Genomic DNA, 21,959 nt, shown 5'->3' on the forward strand with positions numbered 1-21,959 from the left:
TCTTGATATGTCTACAGGAAACAATTATTGCATACGCTATGCAATTCTTCATCCTCACCTAATGATACATCGGAAGTGTAATGGCAAAGGTGTTTATCTGTCAATTTTTTTATTTTCTAAATTTGTTCCACAAAATGTATGAAATAGTGTATTCCATAATCTGGCAAAAGAAAATAGCTGTAATTGCAATACTTATTTAGTTTTATTGAGATATGTACATATAAAAATACATGAAACAAATGACTTATTTAATTTCACAAGTTTGTTTTTGGTCTCCTGTAAAATTTGGTCTGAGACAGATATACCCATTAGCCTTTACACTACCGACATATGGTACTACACTGAAACAATGCAACATTATCTCAAATATTAATTACGAAAGTGATCAGTCTTAAGCTTAAAATTCCAGTTTATAAGTATAATGTATTAAGTAATCGCCAGTGTTATAACCGAAAGCCAAACATGTTAAGCACGAATGGCGTGCACAGAGTTTTTAATTAGGGTTACCAGTAGAGTTGTAAAGTAGGGACTTCTTTGGTATGGTAGGTACTGGCTGGTTCTTGTATGGCACATGAGTAAGGTAGAGTAGGCACTATTTTTATGCCTACTTTAAAGTATACGGATACTTTTGTGTTTGAAAGCTGTGGAATTGATTTATCATGATTTCTGAATTTTGGCTTTTGACTCTTTAAATTCACGGACGGCACTGCAATTCGTGCAAGTTCATAGTGGAACGGTGTTGTTCATATTTTGCATACAGCTAACAAACTTCACTGTGGTTATTATCAGTGCTTCAAAGCTTCCAATAAAACAAACGGAAAAAGTGTATGAAACTTAAAATAATAAATAGAAGAAGAAGAAACTTCAGAAGGTTTACACTGACAGAAAGTAAAAGAATCTAGAACAATGTATGAAATTTGATAAAATAAGTATAATTTGACTACTCAACATAGATGAAGAAAAATATGTAAGTCTGGGTATTTGCAGAGTTTACGATCCATTATAGTCTTGTTTAAGTGATCACTTAATACAAGTGTAACATTAACCATTCTACCAATGATTGACAACCACACTACTCATTTTTTTGTAACTCGTGCATATATCACGTAAGTCTTACGTTGCTTAACGTGTGAGTTCGCGGCAATATCTATGGTTCATTTGAGAAAGCTTTTGTTTGGCAGAGATCTTTTATTCAAATTTATGCAAGACCCTTACCAAATTATTTTACATACTGAAAGACGCCTGAAAATATGATTTTTATGCAGCATAAAATTTTACCAGTTATTCTATTCACAACATTTTGGGTCCAATTTTTTGTTCCCAAATCTGGGTTTCTCCACTTAAATATTATATACACTACATAGTTTTGTTATCTCAACAAAGACAAATAAGAATTTAAGCAAAAATAAAAAAAATCAAAAAGTCAAAAAATACACGGTAAGGTCGTATTTTTTTAATTTAATTTTTATTCATTTAATTAATTATATTGACTAAACCATGAATTAAAAGCAAAATTGGTAGCAATTATAAGTATGTACTTAAATAAACGCCCCCTTTGGGTACAAATACATTTATCTTTCATCTTCCATCTACATTTTAAAAGTCACATTTTGAAAATACATATATAGTAATAAATTTCCTCCAAAAATATCTGGGGACGTTTCTCGTTTAAAAAATATTCTTCATTTTCACCGTATCGCGCCCTTCGCGCTGTGACGTCACAGAAATGGTTCCCTTGTAATCCCCCCCCCTGAGGTCCCCCCTCAGCTCCTTGGCGGGGGAATGCCCCCCCCCCTTCACCCTCCCCCCGCGACCCATGATTTATGGCAGCACAGTGTGGCGGGCCTTGATTTATCACACGGTCCGAAATTCGTTGGATGCGCACTATACGACACTATTATTGTGTTATGGTACCTACCACCTTGCCGTGTACGAGTGAGAGACATATGATACTCAAGGCGATCGGATAATTTTTAACACAAGCGTAAATTGTGCATATTTATTTTATTTTATTGGCTCCATCCCAACTTATCGTCTTTGTAGACCGCTGCTTCGCCTAGTTATGGCATTGTCAAAAGACAGACATTTGTTTGAAAATGCCATAACTAGGCGAAAAAATTGTCACAATACGAATTTTTATGTGTTTTTTTTTTCTAAAATAAAATACAACTCAGTTGACAAAAAAAACTGTGTTTGAAATAAATATTAAAACATAAATAAATCGACTGTTTTATAAAACTTACCAGTTATCTTAAAACAGGTAATAATGATACGTTATAATAATATTATATATAATAAATAACTCACTACATGTGCGCCCCACAAAACGCTAGTGCGATTTTACCCTTACTTGTGTTGAAAGTAGTTCTACCTACATGTTCTATATTAAAAACATTTAATGCATTTTCTCACTTGTGTCACTGTAGTGCCTGTAGTAGGTAGAAACCAAAGTACCACACGATTAGCATTTTAATTGTTCATTGCACATTACTTACACTCAATCTAGAACGCTTCTTTTATAGAGAGTGATAACAATATTTTTTTACAAGAAGGCATCTGTAGAACCAGTGGCGCGCAAAGAGTTTCTAATCAGGGTAGTAAGGTTGGGTAAGACTAAGGCAGTAAATAGGCACTGGTCATGTTTCTATATGGAATACGAATAATCCAGGGTAGACACTGCTTTTCTCCCTATATATAATGCTCACCTCTGCATCTATGAATCAATTTTCCCAATTAATATTTTCAATCAAAATTCATAAAAAAGTATCTAATACCAGATTTTTAAACTATCTCCGCAGTGTAGTGATTACCGTATTTGGCTATTGTGCTGGAGGCTCCTGGGTTCGATTTCGAGAAGGTTTTAAATAAATATGAATGTATAATAAATATAAGTAAAAACTATTCTCCCACTCTTTCCTTTCAATCACTGGTTGGATTCGGATTCGCTGGTCAAGAAATGTGTGGAAAAATATAAAGTTGTTATTTTATTCTATAAAATGCAGTTCTATCAAAAATGTCAGCACCTACCTACCTACAAAACTTAAATCTAATAAAAAAAACTTTTTTTAAGTATTGCCCATTGATAGTAGATATGGCAATAGAATGAATTAAAAAAATAATAATTATAATAAATAAATATACGAGTAGATATGTGTTTTTATTATGTAGGTACACAAATATTTCAATTTCATACTATTTCTGTGAGCCTAAGCGGCTCATTATTAGAAATAGGTATCAAATTATAGTAAAATGGGTTCGAACCAAGAAACTCTGACTTAAGAGTCCGCGACACCCTCCACGGGACCACGACTCGACGATTTAAAACGCAGAAATATTACTACATTTGGTTTCCGCCTATTTCCCGCCGCTGAATCTATTAAATTTCTATAGTTTGTATGGTTTACCGATCAAGTGACTATAACAGGGTTGGCGCTACACATTATGGTCCCGTATTGAGCGATAAAGGCGAATTATGTTTACGGTTATGGCGGAGTTCCCACTTGTTGGATCAGCCCTACTACATGCAACCATTACCTCAGGGGTGTAACATCATGTTGCTTCTCAATCTTTTATTTAACAATTATTTGCAATAGCGGATGAAATTTACCCGGTCGTTAAATTCTATTATTCTTTTGAATAAACGACCAAAGATTTTTTTCCTGTAATTACTTATTTGTCCTCGGCATTTATTTTATTGCATAATTATCTAACCTAAATTTAAGGAGATTTGTTAATATTACCTTTCTTTATTAATGCTTATTACAGGTGTGTTTCGTGTTTCTTTATCAATTTTTGCCGAATTCTAAAGATGTGCAACTTAAATTAAAATATGTCATTTTTTGATCAAGTAGATAATCATTGTATTTAGAGGAATAACTTCTCCATCTTCACTGCCTAGCCATGCAGAGAAACAGCATGATGTTAGTAGTAGTATTAGTACAAGTAGGAGCTTCATTTGCTACACAAATAAAAAAGTTTTCTCACAAAAAAAAATCTCAATTATTATATTACAAATTTCATTATAAATAAAAGATAATTAATGATATTTTTACAATATGTATCATGCAGGTAGTCAGTATTTTATTTTTTTATTGATTATAAAGATCTATTATCTTTCTAAGAGATGATTTTTTTAAGCCTCCACTCGTTTACAAGTGATTTTAGCTCTAACAAACAAAATACATTATAAAAACAATAAATAAAGTATATAAGAGGAGATAGAGATGGAGATACTGTCGAGCTGTGATCCTGTGGTTAGTGATGCGGACTATTGAGTCAGAGTTTCTAGGTTCGAACCCACTCTACCACAATTTGATACCGATTTCATATAATGAGTCGCTTAGGTTCACAGAAATACTGTAGTATGAAATTGAAGTAGGTATTTTAGTAAATAATAAAAACATAAATATTTTTCTTTGAAAAAGAAAAAAAAATAATTAAAAACAATAATTTAAATAAAATAGGTAATAATAATAAAGGGATGAATTATCATTTCATTTTTCAATCTTTTGTCAATTCCAGTGGTGTATTTAAAAAAAAATCTAACTTCTCTATTTCTTTTTTTGAATAATCGTTCTTTAATGTTCTTTTTTTATACCTCAGGAAGTGGTTTGTTTATTTTTATGGTTAAATTATCAAGTGACTAACAGGGTTGGCGCTAAACATTAAAGTCCCGTATTGAGCCATAAAGGCGAATTATGTTTACGGTTATGGCAGAGTTACCACTTGTTGGACAAGCCCTTAGCCCTACTGGAGAACTATCATCTGCTTCAGGGGTGTAGCTTAAATAATTTTAAAAAAATAACGTTTTTATTGAAAAACAATCTGATATTTTATTCAATTATGTTTCCCTAATTATCTCAGTATTTAAAAACATATTACATACACAGGAGATTTGTAGATTTTTTTAATTGTTATTTTTCCTATTATTAAGAACCATATTTAAACGGAGAAAATTCAATTTACCAGTTAACAACCAGCTCACTAAATTTTGAGAGCGTGCCTTTGGTGTTGCGGATACAGTGGCTAAGATTTTTGTTATTATTTCGAAACATTTGAAAATGAAATAAACTTTCCGAAATTATTAAAATAATTTTCTTTTCTCTTTATTTAATCACAGATTTTACTTAAATGTTTAATCGAAGTGACACTTGATGTAAGTATCATTTAACGGAATTGACTCTATTTAGATTATCCAAAATTAATATTTCTATGTATTTGCTTTTCATTAAAAATTGCTAGCTATTGTTTTGAAAATGTGTAGGTACTTTTCTAATGTAATAAAATGCGTATGAATAAATAATTTTCTTTTACAAGTATTCAAATTCGAGGATTATTAATCGCATTTTTTATCCATAGACCAGAGTTGAAACAATTCCAATCTATTGTCATTAGGAAAAAATACAATACACCAATACCACGCCCATAAAGCTGTCACGTGTCTATTCTAACCCCCCTTCCCGCGCGCGGGGAAAAATGTCTCAAAAATAGAACGCCGAAAAAACACATAACTCACTCGCACATAAATCGCACCGAGCGCAATAAAAAGAGATAGATACAATTGCGCGTTAAGGCCGTTAAAATTTGAAATGCGTTCTATCTACGTACAATGTCGGATTAATGAATTTTCTTGCCGGCCGGATTGCGTATGCCCGTCTCGCTCTCTCGCACAATTCCCAGATCGTAAATTTGAAATGGCCGCGCGTGGACGCGTGCAGTCTACCGACTGATACGAAGTATGAACATATCGTGCATCCCGCTCTCGCGCATTGCAGGCAATGCGGAGTGAAGATATAAACACGGTCAGCTGTTCGCGTCGCGGCCGTCTGCAGATGTACCGGCACACCATAAATTGCGGTGGCCTTTGAGATTTTATGTGCGTCTCTCTTGCGCTCGTAAAGAACCGGCTCGGGAACGAATCGGCGTAATATTATTTTTCCGTAAGATCGTAAAATACGGAACATTTAAATAAATTCGCTACCTGCGGATTTTACCTGCATTTAAAATATGAATATGTTTTAAACTGTCATCAAGAAATAAAATAAATGTAATTTTTTTCAAATTCACTTTTTTATGATAAAAAATATCGGAGATAATAAAATTAGGATGTTTTTTAAATATTTTTTTTCGCAAATATTTTATGCTTTTTATTGCTTTTAAATTCGTTTGTTTTGTTTATTTCCATTATTATGTCCATTCATTGCAAATTTGCTGAGCAAGACACATTTGTAAAATCGCCCACATCACGTTCGCTCCAGATTTTCAGTACCGGCGACAAAGCGAGAACTTTACAGCCGCAAACTTTTGCCATAACATATCATCAATTAGCAGCGAGCAAATTACTCATCCCTCTCGCGTACATTGCTGGGGCATTTGAAATAACAGAGAAAATGTTATATGTCTCGGTGGCTTGTTGAAGCCGTTTCGTCGGCGGGGGAGGCGATTGAGATGCTGCGTCCCTTTCTGGCTGAGAAACTCCCGCTCCTCTGGCGAAGTCGTAAAGTATCGGGCACATTTTGGTTTACGTTTACGAGAGACGGGCGCGCGTTGTACAACGGGTGCCCGAACGATATCAGTCACGAACCTAGCACCCACTACACCGGAGACGTTCAGAAGTCGCGAATTCGCCGAAACCACCAAACACAGACCCCGAGTCTAATCATCACATGATCACCACAAAAAAACAATAAATAAAAATACCCAAAACTCCAGTGACACTAGTAAAAAAACCAAAATTGGTGACCCTTAAACCATTGTCTATGACTATGAATAAAACTCTAATCACTATCTAAATAAAGTTTCAAATTTGTTTTGAATTTAGAATGTGTTGACACATCTATCGAAAGAACCTTCTATCTGATTCGAACTTTTTCTATGACTTTCTAAATTCGAACTGTGGCGTTAAAAAAGTTTTCTGCGTAAATTTGACAGGTTGGAAGACTTTGAACTGTCGGTGAAGTTCGGATATGAAGGCGAACGCTCCCGATCGAGTTACAAGCCGGCGGCAAACGAAGCCCGCTTTCTAGACTGAGAGAGAATCGAAGCTTCAGAGAGCATAAAAAGGTAAGTCTAGAGCTGAAAAAATGTAGAAAAACTTAAAGAATATCGTTAGAGAGAGTGCATACCTACTTATTTAATTGCACCACGTGACTTTTAATGGCTATCAAACGAATTTGACAGCGGCAAAATGTCTATAGAATCCCTGTGGGAAAATTTTCCCGGTAAATTGAACAAACAATATTTTTAGAATAAACGCAAGTTTAATAAAAATTATTTTATATTTAATTGCTATTATGTAATATGTTTAAACAGGATAAATTATATTGCGGAAATTGTGGGCGTTGATAAGATTTTTATCCATCCATTTCCATATCTAGATCTTAAAATTTTATGTTGGCCCGCGTAGTGTAGGTGCCTATACAGGTAGATATGCATTTATGTATATATACACACCTACATATGCATATCCACATTGTATTTTTTTAAGGGGATTTCATTTCATCATCTTCACAAATATTTATAAATAAGTAGGTACCTAGGTATTCAAGTAGGTAAATTATTTAGATTATTAACAAAATTCAGTTTTGATTTGAGTAATTAAAATATGAAGTATTTTAATTATTAAACATATCTTCGTTTACCTGTATAAATATATTTGATTTTTTATTATAAAAAATAGATACCTACTCAAAACTAAAATAGATCTACAGACGTTCTATATTTATTTAACTAAGAAATTTTCTATGTAGCTTTATTTGCTTTTATTAAAAATATATCCTAACACCTAACGACTTTTTTTTTGCTTGTGAATGTTAATACTTTAATACCTATCTAAGAAAATAGATTCCAGATTTATTCACATAGGTACATAATTGCACATTTCGGAAAATTGAGAACATATTTTTGTATATTTTCTGTATAACAATTTTATTATTTCATTTTATCTTAAAATACCTACTTTATTGTAACACAAAAAAAAACTGGTAATAGAAAACTGTTTCTATAATGTTATACGAGAAATACCTAAGTAGATACTAGAGACATTTTTTTCATCGGTAAATATTAGTTTTGTTAATTTGTTTTGAAATATTTTATACATATCTACGTATTTATTTAATTAACAACATTAAGTCATTAACGAAAATTTAATTCGCAAAGAATTAAGCTAATAATAATAATTTTATAATTGGCATATGTCGTGGCGTAGTTGGGTAGGGGCTCAACAACGAAATTGGTGTAGCGGGTTCGATACCATCTAATTGAAAAAATAAATTCAAAAAAATATATTTTCAATTGGAACGGGCGTTTGTTAGTCATTTTTCACACTTCCCTTCCTAACTATCCTACCTGCAGACAAGATTCTAAAAGTAGAGGCGTTGCGGGTTATACGTTATTAAGCTGCTCCAAAAAAGCTCTGCACCAAATGTACTTAAAATTAACGTGGATAGATTGGTACCTATATACATTATTATTTAACTATTGCAAGTTTCAATGTAATTAATAAAAAGACACATAAAATAATTGGTGGCGTTCGAAGCATTATCTCGCTAAGCATATTTAAAAGTATCATAAAGGTACGAACATAAATTGGACTGCATGAGAATAATACTTATACACAGTGGCTGAATAAAATATGATTTTTGTAAGTAGTTATGTATGTACATGAATTAACTCATAAAAAATATACTGAAAGTAATAGCTAGAACATATTAATTGAGTACCCGAGTAGCATTATTCAATTTTCACATTTCGGCTTGTTTCAAAATGGGAAAAATGATCGATGTGTTAAATATAACGGAAAGGAAACAAAAAATAATGATTTAGGATTCTGCCTCCGAAACTAGCTATTATATTTGTGTGAATTCAATTTCAATGTAAATTAAATTCTACTAATTAAAAAATATCCTACCTGCTTATATTGATATGGGATCCATTAAATCATATTAATAATCAAATATTTTTCACACGAATAACTCACGACGATTTCCATATTAACCAGGTAAATTTATTTCTCATTATGTAACTTCAAAAATTGAGTCATTACGAGCATAAATTATAAATAATATCAGGGTATTAGAACGAGTTTTTATTAAGGTATAATGCGGAATCATTAATAGGTTGTAATTTGCATAAACGTAATAAAGTAATTGAGTAAGGAACACCTCGAGTAGGAGTCGCCATACAACTCCGAACAACTGATCTAAATCTTTTCAATGGAACAACTGAACCAGTTCTCCCGTTCAACAACTTTAATTAAAACCAACGTTAAAACATGTAAATATTATCAAATATATGGCGCGCTGGGTTCATTGCTCAATTAGAACAATAAATTACCCGCATAGATGGGCAATGCGTAATGACAGGATAAAGTGTATGCACTAATAAAACAATGCATTCGTACTAGTAATATATTTTTTTCATATTTTAAGTACTTTAATGAATATGTTTTAGATTTCCAAAAGATACAGTAGGCTTCTACGATTTTTTAAACATAAGACGCGATAAATAATAGAAAAATCTACATATACGAAGGGTGTGTTTTATGACCAGAAACGAAACGATTTATTAATAAAATTTGGTTAATTTGAACACCGCCATTTAAAAAAATCATCTCAAGGTGCTATTTTTTTATTTTATATATATATATATATATATATATATATATATATATATATATATATATATATATATATATATATATATATATATATATATATATATATACATATATATAAGATATGATACAAATACTACAATTTCTTTATTTTATTTAAAAATGTACCTACTTATAAGGGCTGGAATGATAGTGAATATTTAGTTGTGTAGATAGCTTCAACTTTTCTCGCAGACTTTTACGAACACCAGCGTTATTTTAAATCACATTTTCGATCAGTATTGTCAGGAAGATAATAAGAGAATAACTGTTTTTTTGAAAATTAAAGTAATGTTGCAGTTAAAACAGTTATAATGTGTTATTTCGTAAATAATCTTTGCTCTTGTAGTTATGTACCAAAAAAGAGAGGGTAGGTTAGATCAGCAAGAACTAAAAAAAATGAATGTAGAAATATTAGTTTAAAAAAACAGTCTTTAAATTGGAAAATCTATTTTCTCTAACGAACTGAAATATCCAGTTTAGGTAGAGAAAATTGCCTTGTAATATCTATCAACTGATATAACGTCATTATTTGATTGGAAAAAATTCACTGACATCTTACAAAACTAAAATCTATTATTTAAACGATATACCATATTTTTGTAAACATTTGCATATAACCGTACCTACGTGTATCAAAAAAATATGATGGGTATAATTTAAACATTATTTCATATGCTTTAAATACACCAGAATTAAATTTTAGCAGGATACATTAGATTTGTACCTATACGTTATTAAGAATGACTATTTTGATACGAATCATAGGTAGGTAGATAGACGTTTTGAAAATATTTCAGAAAAAAAATGATAGTTTAATATTTAAATGAATGTGTAATATTTTTAGAAATGTTGATAGATCTACCCCAATCAAAACACAATAAGTCTCCTAGAATACGTTAATAAAGAGATGTTAACTTACTTTTTTATGGACTGTCGTAAAAAAAGACCCCCGCTTTACGACTCCTTAAGTTGGGAGCAATATTGAATGACCGTATTTATTGTTCGGAATGTCTTTTGGAAATATTGAGCAATCGAATTTCAGTAACTTTCGAGTACCTACCCACCAACTCAGTTTATTTAATTTAGTCTATAATATCTTTATTTTATGTGTATTTAATACGTCTCATTGGGGAGTTCCGTGATGACCCCAGTTTTTTGGTTATGTTTTATATTATACCCGTCTTAAGCTAGCTATTGTTACTACTTTTGGTATCTGATAATACACTTTAAAGTTTCTGCATATAAAATAATTTTGTGCATATTTTTTCTTAATATAAATTATAATTTTGCTCAATTCTATTTTCTTATATTATTACGCAAGTAGGTACACATTTTTTATAAAAATTAGCTTTTTAAAATATTTTCCCCTAAAGAAATAACTTTCCAAATTACTTAAAATGTTATTGATAAATTTTTAGGATTTTTTACTAACCCTTTGATGAAAATCATCAACAATATATTGGATATTAGGTATAGACGAAGTTTTCATTTTTTAAATAACATAAATGATTTTTTACAGTTACACCAATTCACATATTTTATGCAATGACATAAAAAAATTTCAAAAAATTTTAGTTTTTTTTTCTATGCTGATTCCGTTGATTACTGGAGAGTGTTAGATACATATCCTCTTATCGTTTTAAAATTTATTAAAAAATAAATTAAATGTAAAATATTTATATATTATATAAGTGATTGGGTTATATTCATATTCCTCTTTTATTTATATAGGCCATCTTAGACTTATCTTAATTTATTATTAATTGTTATAACTGCATTGCGCTTGCCACCTTTTAACTTGTTCGAAATTCAAAATTCAATACTGGTTGCAATCAGTTATGGTGCGAGTAAAAAAGGATATACGTCCTAATGATCCATGAGATTTTATAAAATGATGTAAACTCTTAACGAATGGTTTTTGGAATCTATAGTTATGTGCTAGTTATTACAGTATAATTATACGAACAATATATACATTATTTCAAGCAAATCAATTAAGTCATTATAGACCGATAATTTGCCCGTCTGTCATCTTAACGAATAATACTCGTATTATTCAATTGGTATTCCGTAGCAACGACTGAGTATAGTATTTTTAACTTACTATTGTATTGGATCTTTAATTTATTATTTTCTGGGTGCGGTATGAACTCAATTTCTTTGTTATGTGAAACAATTATCGAATGTGTATTGAATTAAGTTTGATGTTTTACCTACCTCAACAATAGACTTGATATCATAGGTATATTTTACAACCTTTAATAGAAATATCAAAATTACTTTTTTAATAAATAAATTATTATGTCGTTACGATAAAATTTAATGATTTTATGCTGATTGAAATATCGGATTATTAAAAAAAATAGCTTTTGGTTTTTTGCAAGTAAATAATTCTTTATTTACGGTTTTTAAATTTATTAGGTTAAATTTATCGATTATCTATATTAAACGTCGGACTGATCACATTGCCTTACTGTAATTTACGACCAAGGTAACACTGCTTTACATTGCAAAGACCTATGCACTACTGATAAGGGTTCGGAGACATACAAAAATTTGATGTGATTATTTTAATAATTAAACGTTTCAACTAGAAATTAATTTGTAGGTACTATAATATATATATCATTTAAAAATTGCTTGTAACAATGTTTGTTTCTTCGTATATTTTTTGTAATGTCTTTTTAGTATTGTTACTTTTTTAAGAACGTTGCATTTTTTCAAAAAAAAATCTATGAAGAACATTGTATTGGTTCAAAATATTTTAAAAAAAAATGTCCTAGAGCTATTTTCTTCACTAGATACAAAATTAATTACCTACCTTTACATTATTTAGTTAACTATTTTCTCATATTATTTTGAGTGTGTACAAATACTTGTTCAGAAATATGTATTTTCTCCACTTATTTATTTTAACATAAGGTCTCTGATAAGTAAAAGCTTTCTTAATCCAACATAAATGGCTGTTGTGAACTCATATGTACTGTGGCATAAGATTAATGAAATATTTAGGAGTTTAAAAATTTCAGAATTGTGGTTGTCAATCTTAGGTAGAATAGTGAAAGTCGCACGTGTGTAAAGTGATCATTTAACCAGCCAATGACAGTCAACGCAATTTTGTAAAATTGCTAAATTAAATTTTATATGAGTAATTAAGTAAGTACCTACCTACCTACCTATTTTTTAAAAACAATTTGAGTCGCAAAAGTAACATGTTACGATTTTTTTCATTTGAAGACAGCCAAATATTTTTTTTCACAAATAAGCTAGTAAAGCGAAAAAAATCCACTTTCAAACAAAGAGAAAAAATTCAGCAACATTCGCATTTCTCAAAAAAAGGCAAGGATTTGTTTTTCGAATTTCCTTGTATTATTTTCGTGTTTTTTTGCCAGTGGCGTCACAGATAAATTTCACAGTGGGCGTCGAGTCTGACCGTCACCATTAATCCGAAATCCAAGGACGGCGGATCCGATGGTTGTGCCCAAATACAAAGGGAACGTGTTCCGGGGTGGGGGAGTATTAACAAATATCTGTGTAGTTAGAATCGGGACGATAAATTTCGGGAGCAAACAAAAAATTATTGTACCTACCGCTCTGGAGATTATACCGAACCAGGGGTCGCCAAATAATGACGCTCGAGTCGCATGTACCACTTCACCGTACATTGCGTCATTTAAAAAAAAGTAATTATATCACGAAAGGTGTGTTGAGATGGTTCGGACACGTGGAACGTATGAGTGGGGAAAGAACTGTAAAACAAGTTTTCGAGGCATATATATATATAATAAAGTATTTGTTACTTTATTCCAAATCATAAAATTTCTAAAATTCTCTACCAATTACATTCTAATTTTAACACAATGTTATATTCGAATATCGCGTGTTTTTTTTTTATATTCTTGTGACCGGTAAAACATATTTTTTAAGCAGATTGCTTGACCGAAATGGAAGCGCCGTCTGTTGCATGTAACAGCAACCATAATTATCAAAAATTGCTCATGGCGAAAAGCATGCTTCTGGACATCTGCTGTTACTAAATATTTTCATTGTATTCGATTGGATTGTCGTTTCAAAGAACTTTTCAATTTTCGTTGTCTACAAGCATTGTGAAATAAAGCACAAGAAATGTATGCTTTCTATGATCTTTATTTTGCAGCTAGTTGCAAATTATTATATATTCAAGATTTTTGATCCGAGGTTTTGGACCCCTGTATTAATCTATTTACACTTGTACGCAAAATTCCATGCTAGCTTTTTCATACATTAATTACAATTTTTAAACGATACAACAGAAGAGATATTATCTTATACCAGGGTAGACAAGCTGTGACGCAGTTTGTAATGACAATATTTATATGTAATTTTGGATCATTTTTATGCCACCATTTTCATGAAATACTACCTCAAGAACGCTTTGCTAAGATACAATTTTTTTGGAGAGCAATAGGTAAAATATTTTCGGAGGTGTACTCTCTTTGAGTGCAGCATAAGATTGCCTAGTGAAATTTGTCGCATGTGTAATATCTGGTTCGGATCCGCCACGGTCGCATAGCCATTGAACGCACTTTTAAATAAAAAGTAATTGTTTTTTTTAATAGTATTTTTCACAAAACTCAATTTATTCAAAAATATTTTTTATGCTTGAAAAAGACCGGAGTTTTTGTTTTTATTAGGTATGTTTAATGGTAAAAAAATACGCTGGTAACATAACTTAAATTTATATACGTCTATTTTACAAATTAAAAAAAATACAAATAAATATCGCATTTATTTTAAAAGATATTTTTAACAGACTGATGAGTTTATTTCATCAATGTTGTCATATTCTCATGAGTTTCAATGCAAATGATCCAATTGAAAATAATGAATAATATTTTCTCTAAACTAACGTTGTCTGTACTTTTTTTTTTAGTCACAAGTCAAAAACCGAAAAGCACATTTTTTCTTTTATATTAAGAGGACTTTATCGCAATTTGAAACGATCATAGAAAATATATATTTTGGACGGTTAAAAACTAATCAATTTCAGGGACAATTAATAATTAGTAACGGGTGTTAAATTATGTTTGCAAACACCATCTAGCGGGCGCTATCCGCTGGAACACTTTCCATTACAGCAGTTTAACGGTCGTTAAGGGTGTCCTTGGAGGTGTGTTTGTGACGTCACGGCCATCCAGCCAATTATCACACGTGGGTTCAGATGTATTATGTGAATTTCGATTTCGTAATAGTATGCAAGAAAGCTTTTGGCACACTTTGAACTGCGCGACATACAATGTATTTGATTTTAAGAGCTTTGATGAGATGGTGGTAACTTATTTTTCATGTTAAAACACTCGAACAGTTTATTAAAAGATTTGGCGTTTAATTTATAGAACTTCATTTGAAATTATCTATGAAACGCTTAAAGCCAACGCTGATTTTTAGAGTGTCCTAAATTGTATTTAATTATTAAAACACCAAAAAAAAAGGGGACATTGTTTCGCCTTGTTATTGAATTTAGAACTAATGCCAGACATTAGCTTAAAAATACTATAACAAGGCGAAACAATGGTCTAGGTTTTTTGTAAATGTGTTTTCAACAATAAAATACAATTCAGTGGACTCAAAAATTAGTGTTTGATTTTAACATTTGTATTAGACTAGATCTTATTATACTAGGATACGACTAGGTTTTTCTCTGTATCAACTTATGAAAACGGAAAATTATTTAAATTGTACTGCTTTTACAGTCATTTGTACCTACCTACTAAAGTTTTCGAAATTAACTAACTCATATGGATAAGAACGAGTATATACATTCATTTGAATTACCTAACGTCCAAGTGACGGTGATATTAAAATGATATTAGAGTGTAAAATCACTAATATTTATTTTCTTCCCCCCTGCGAATTGAACCCGGGACCTCCAGTACATAGCTAAAAACTCCATCCATTACACCGCAGAGGCAGACAATTAAACAAGAGAAACTACAATAATAACTGAAAGCATCATAAAGATAGTTATAAAAAAAAACAAACACACCAATTAAACTTAAAATATACAGGAATTTTAAATACGTAGGAAGATATTAAATTTTCGAAGATAAATTTTCCTTCAGCCACATAGTTAGCCCCCAAAAAACAAGATCATTACATGATCACCGTCCTCTTATGCGGTAATTGAGCCGCAACCTGTAACGGATATGGTGCGTAATAAATTAAACAATTAGGGCTGGACCACAATGGTGCAAGGATGCTGCACCGAGAGCGATAAATTCTCTCGCAATCGGCATTGCCGTCCGTGCAGCCGAAATTGCATCCAAAAATGCATAACTCTTTCCCGAACCGCCGGCCGCGATAGAGACGTAAAATGCGAACGGGCCGGATCATTGAATCATCTCATTTGTAACTCGTTACGCGGGTACTCAATGGACTGAATCGGTTTGAGCGTCGAATATTGAGTGACGCTCTAACTCATAAATATCATTATAATGGAATTCTTTTGTATGTTTTCTCGTCTGCGTTCCTGGTGCCGAATATCGGTATTATGATGTTTAAATGAATATTTCGGTATTAAAATTAGTTTTATCGGCATTTTTTGGTGAATAGGGCACTGTATTGGATTGATGAGGGGTTTAAATCTATTTCAATTTAAAAAAATATTTGTTGAATTTTAGTAGTATTTTAGCATTCACTAGTAATTTGACATTTCCACTTACATAACATTATAGTCGCGCTCTTAATAATAAAAATAAAAATTCTACTACGGTCTCAAAAAACCAATGTCATATTTTTAATATAAAATATTGTAAATAAGTGTGAATTTTTTCAGATCGAATCAACAAAATGAGGCGGTTTAAAATCTCTATAATTTTTAGACGACAGGCCAATAGCTCGTAGTCTAACGGAAAAAGCTATATACGTACTTCACAAATTTTCAACTAAGGTAACCATAGTCCGCCGAAATTTAAAGTCTATCAAAATCATAGCTAACATATAATATGAGTAAATATTTTTAAAAATTATGCAATGGATGTTCAATAATAAGTAGAATGGTAAACGTTACACAAGTATAACGATACCTACGTTATCTTAAGTAGAGACACCTTAAACAAATAAAAGCCACTAAAAATATAGACATCAAGTCTAAATGCAAATATATTAATCTTTACAATAAATTGCGAAATAATTTTTGTACGATCTCAACCGGCAACATTGTAGGTTACAATATACCGAAATCATGTATTGGTATATTTTCAAATACGCCATGCACAAAAGTTGAAAAGGTAAGAAAGCTCTAGCTACCAACCTACCTTTGTCATATGCAACGAATCACAATGCCTTTCCTTTTTTTACAGTGTTCCACCTCTGATATCAAAATGCAGAATGCAATGGCTTGCAACAGGGTTGTAACATTTAAATAACGAATAATATTTATATTTTGTATATTTAAAAAAAAATAAAAAATTGGGGTACCTGTGGATTACCATAACACTCTCCTTGTCATAAATCGCTCACTTTTTTAAATATTCCCATTGTCTTCTTTCTCTATTTCAAATTTTTATTTTCGTACAAATGTTGAACCGTAATAATTTTATTTTAATGACCCGATAATGGAATGATTATTCCGAAACCGGTAGTCATGAATTAGTGTTTATTTAAGTGGTATAATACAATGTGAACGATGAATGATAAGGCGAGTGTTAATAAAATTTATGTACATAGAATTTTAAGGCTGAGGTCTCAAACATTCAAATTCAGAACGAAAACGGCCGCACTAGTTGTCAGACGTGTTTCCGGACGCATTTTTCTTAGAATTTAAGATTTTTACTTTTTTTAGAATATGTAAAGGTTTTTTTTTAAATTCAATCTCTTTTTTTAATACCTTAATAGCCTTTCAATAACACTTTTTTTTTCAAAACCATATATTTATTTCAGCCAAGTAATATAAATTCAGATTTCGAATGCTTTTTTGTGTCCTATTCGCACTTTGGTCTGCCCGTAAATTTTGAGACAAAAATTTAAAAACGGTTTTATGTATCCGATCTTCTAAAAACATAATATAAAGTATGTTAAAGAGCCATGTGGTCTACACCAGTGGTTCCCAAAGTGGTCCTTACGCACCTTCAGGGGTCCCTGGGACATTTTAGGGGGTCCGTAGAAAATAAAAATGGATTTTCGGGTTCCTTGAACAACGTTGGGGGGTTCGTGCCAATTTTAGTACAAAAAATGTTACACATTTTTATTAACATGGAAGTTAAAATAAATAACAATGAATGTGATTTTTTTTTATAAAATACAATATAATGTCAAATTTGACTTAAAAGTCGTGCAATCTGATGTGAAGACCTGTATTTATATATGTATACATACAGTCCAATGCCTTTTTATAAGGCACAGCAATTTGTTTAAAACACATCAAAAGTAATGTCAATAAATAATTTTCAATTACACAATGATTTTATTGAAGCATGACTCGACTAATTGGTAGCCCTGCTGCGCATTCTTCAGAGTCGGGATGTGAACGGGGGAAGCGGATTCAAGGCCGACTAGTCACCACTGGGCCACGAGTATTGGTCACTGGGACTGTGGATTGGTCGACTCCGGCCTTAATTATTATTGTCATTTGTTATTCGTCGGCATATTTTTTGTGTTGTGCTGATTTTGGTCTAATTGCAGCAAGTGTAAAATTTGACGATTCCGCGAGCTTCGCAAAAACAACTTTTTTCTGTTACAATACTTGGTATTAAAATTTTATTGAAATGATAGTTTCTGAATTAAATCACCACGCCCTAGGTTAAGTATTTTTAGTAATGTTTACCTATTTTCAATTTAAAAAAAATTACTGGGTAAATGCCAGCATTTATTAAAATCTATTGTGACACACGTTTCGATACATTCAGCAACTTAGACCGTATATGAAGTTTAGTCAAAATTTTAGAGTAATGCTTTAAGGGTGTACTCTCAAATATATAATTTAGCACGTTACTGGCTGCTCAAGGAACCACACGTGTGTCGGGAAATTTTTTTTTAGAATACTCGTATTTATTGAAAAAACATTTTTATGTATTTTTTCACTCCTTACCTTTCAATAACTCTTTTTTTTTAAGCCATATATTTATTTCTAAGAAACACGGTATTTAAAAAAAAATCAATTAAGTCAAATATTACTTGAGTTCGAAGAAAATCAAGTTGCGGGCTATGGATTATCCCGTCTTAAGGAAGAATTGTAGGACGAAAAAATGTTAATACGAAAAATCATAAATTCAGCAATTATAAAGAATGAAAATGCATAAAAACAAAAATAAAATTGTAACATACCCATAAATAAAAATATAACAATGACTAACACTACGTATGAAGGTAGGTATAAAATATTTACATGTTATTATATATATATCGTAATATAACACCGTAGTTTAATATTTGAGATAAAGTAAGGTACATTTTTATAACAAATAACATTCCGTATCATGGAGAGTTGAGAGCTTTTTAAAAAAATATTTTGATATTACCCAACTTTCAATTTTTCAAACAATGTTGATTAAACCTTAAAATGCACGGCTATATTTATTTTAATTACTCATTCAACTTTTTGTATAAAATGTGTGCACATTGGTAGGTTTATTTCTAAAAAGCAGTATTTTATAACCAACCAAATAGGTATAGATTAGTGATACCTATTTATATTATAATTGCAAACAATTACTATATTTTATTTATGGAATTTGCAAATCATATAATAGATACTAATCACTCATTTCACTCTCATAAATTAAAATTATTACACCTTGTTCCATATAAAGGCCAAATTATGAATTATCTTGAAAATTTAGAAATCCAAAAAAACCTGAATTCTAATAATAATTTATTAAATAATATATTGTTTAAAAATTCTTCACGATTGCTTTCCATTTTTCCTTTGTTTTCAAACTCCGTCCCTTGACTAACCCCTTCCCCTTACTTTCCCCTCTCCTTATTTATAGAACAATTTTATATTTTATATTTTAGTTATTATACAGACCTGAATGATGGAAGTTTAACTTCTGAAACACGTAGTCTATAATAAAACTCAAGTGGTAAAAAACGAAGTGTTTTCTTTTATCATTGTAACAATTACTATATTTTCTTATCATTATTTTTAAAATTATTATTACATTTTATAACATATCAGTTGATATCGAATATGCCATACTAGTATATGCATATCTAGATGTTTAAGTAATGGCAATAAATAATTTAAATTCAAGTATTATCCTAAAAAACGAGATTTATGAGACAAGTTGGGTAAGTTTTTAAACACTATACTCATAAATTGTATATGAAATACAGTGGTAAAACTAGTAAGTCTATTGCATTGCATTATGAGTTTGATTAAGGAATTAATTATTTAATTTACCTATAAATCATTTCTTGATCAATTCAAAATAAAAAAAAACCTTGTATTACAAGACGAACAATTTTAATATCTAAGTATGTAAGTTATGTAAGCAACGACATTTGAATGCAGTTTCAACAAAGACAAAGTCACAGTTATTAAATATTAATCAAAAAGTATTAAGAAAATAAATTACAAAAAAAACGAAAAATCTAAGTAAAAAAAGTTTTTCATGATTTTTGTGAATTGTTCAAAATAAATAATATTGCTTTTTCTTGAAATAATTAAAGAAAGGTACTTTTCACTTCTTGAAGCATTGTTGCAAGCATAATAATTTTGAATTATATAAAATACAAGTAATTCGAATAAACAATACATTAATTTACAATTTTGTAATTCCTTGGGTTTATATTATTTATTGATTCGGCATTAACTTTGTGGAATGACATGATTATTTTATTAAAATGAACACTTGAATATACCACTTTAATTAGTTTTATTGTATTTACGACGAGTTTCGAAAACGACAGATGTTTTCATCTTCTGGTACAAACTCAAACTAACGAACAAAAATATATTTAGGTGTATATATAGGTTAATAAATATAGGGAGGGGAGTTAAGGAACAAGATTTTTTGTAAAAGGAAACATTGATAATAATGGATGTATTTTGAAACAATATACTATTAATTAAATAATGTTTTATTTAATTAATAATTTATTAATTCATGTTTTCTTTAATGTCGTCATAATGTTTTATTCCTTGGGTTTGAAATAAAGCATTATGACGAAAGATTTGGGATAAATACACTTATATGTGTATAAAATAAACATTGCATCATCTATTGAAATGGATATATTCTTATGTTATTTATTGTTCCGTCATTCACATTGTGGTAAGACATGATTAAATTATAAATAAAACACCTGTTTTTTTTTACGACTTGTGTATTTTATTTTTACGACTATTTTCGGAAGCTATTAATGCTTTCGTCTACGGATTTGAATGAAAACTGTTTATATTCAAACCCATAGATGGAAGCATTTCTAGCTTCCGAAAATAGTCGTAACAATATAATACTAAGGTCGTAAAAAACAAGTGTTTTGTTTATAATTTAAGAAATATTATTTGAAAATTCCAGCTAAGTACAGATCCAATACAAATATTTATTGAGTATCTACAATGTAACATTTTCTATTTCATCTAAGAGTTTGTAATTAATTCATAGTTTTACATAAAAATCAAAGAAAAAAATCTATATTTAGCTATTCTTTCTAAATAAAAATTCATTCTTTTATTTTGGAGTTAGGAAAATGATCACATGTAGAGATACAAAATTGAAGAATTTTCCAAGTGGGTATAGAAACTGCTATATATTTCAATATAGGGCATGTCCCTATTTTGTTGAACAACATGTTCCATATTTCAGTGGATAGTTTACTGCAGGGTGTCCCGTATTCGCTTGCCCCCCGCAGTACGCAGTATATCACCCCTCTGCCCCGCTGTGATAAGAACTATAGGATAATTACTCCGACGCCCCTAGCCTGGCAGCGTCGCGACGTGCGACGCGACGCCTATATTGTGACGGCACTCCTTGTAAGGCAATCGCAAGACTTGGATGTAATGAAAAAACCTGAAAAAACTTGAGAATACATTCGCCTCTTGGATTTAAAATGCAATACAGATTGCCTTGTTTAGTTTGAATTAAACTCAGTTGTACATTAAAAGCATTCTTAACTATATTGTGATATAACACTCTCCTTATCATTAATCATTCAAATTGTGTAATACTACCTTAAAGCAATACTTAGACTGCTGGTTTTGGAATAACCATCCCATTATCAGGTCAACTATAGACTACAGTTCTACAGTGTCTACACTTTACTTGATGATGGTTATTCCAAAACCCGCAGTCGTGAAGTATAATTTTTCAGTGCCATTACT

The 21,959-nt window shown here is 30.7% G+C and overlaps 1 protein-coding gene across 1 annotated transcript in view; it reads left to right on the forward strand.

The window, feature by feature from the left end:
* Nucleotides 1-6,544: 6,544 nt before the first annotated feature.
* Nucleotides 6,545-21,959, forward strand: part of Antp (homeotic protein antennapedia) — a 410,782-nt gene continuing 395,367 nt past the window's right edge. Inside the window, exon 1 of the mRNA XM_088257489.1 lies at nt 6,545-7,062. The gene's annotated coding sequence lies outside the window, so the exon portion shown is untranslated. The remainder of the gene's footprint in view (nt 7,063-21,959) is intronic.

Source organism: Brachycentrus maculatus, unplaced genomic scaffold (genome assembly GCF_059751285.1).
Source record: "Brachycentrus maculatus isolate JH-2025_06_01 unplaced genomic scaffold, ASM5975128v1 h1tg000081l, whole genome shotgun sequence".
In the NCBI taxonomy this organism is placed as follows: domain Eukaryota; kingdom Metazoa; phylum Arthropoda; class Insecta; order Trichoptera; family Brachycentridae; genus Brachycentrus; species Brachycentrus maculatus.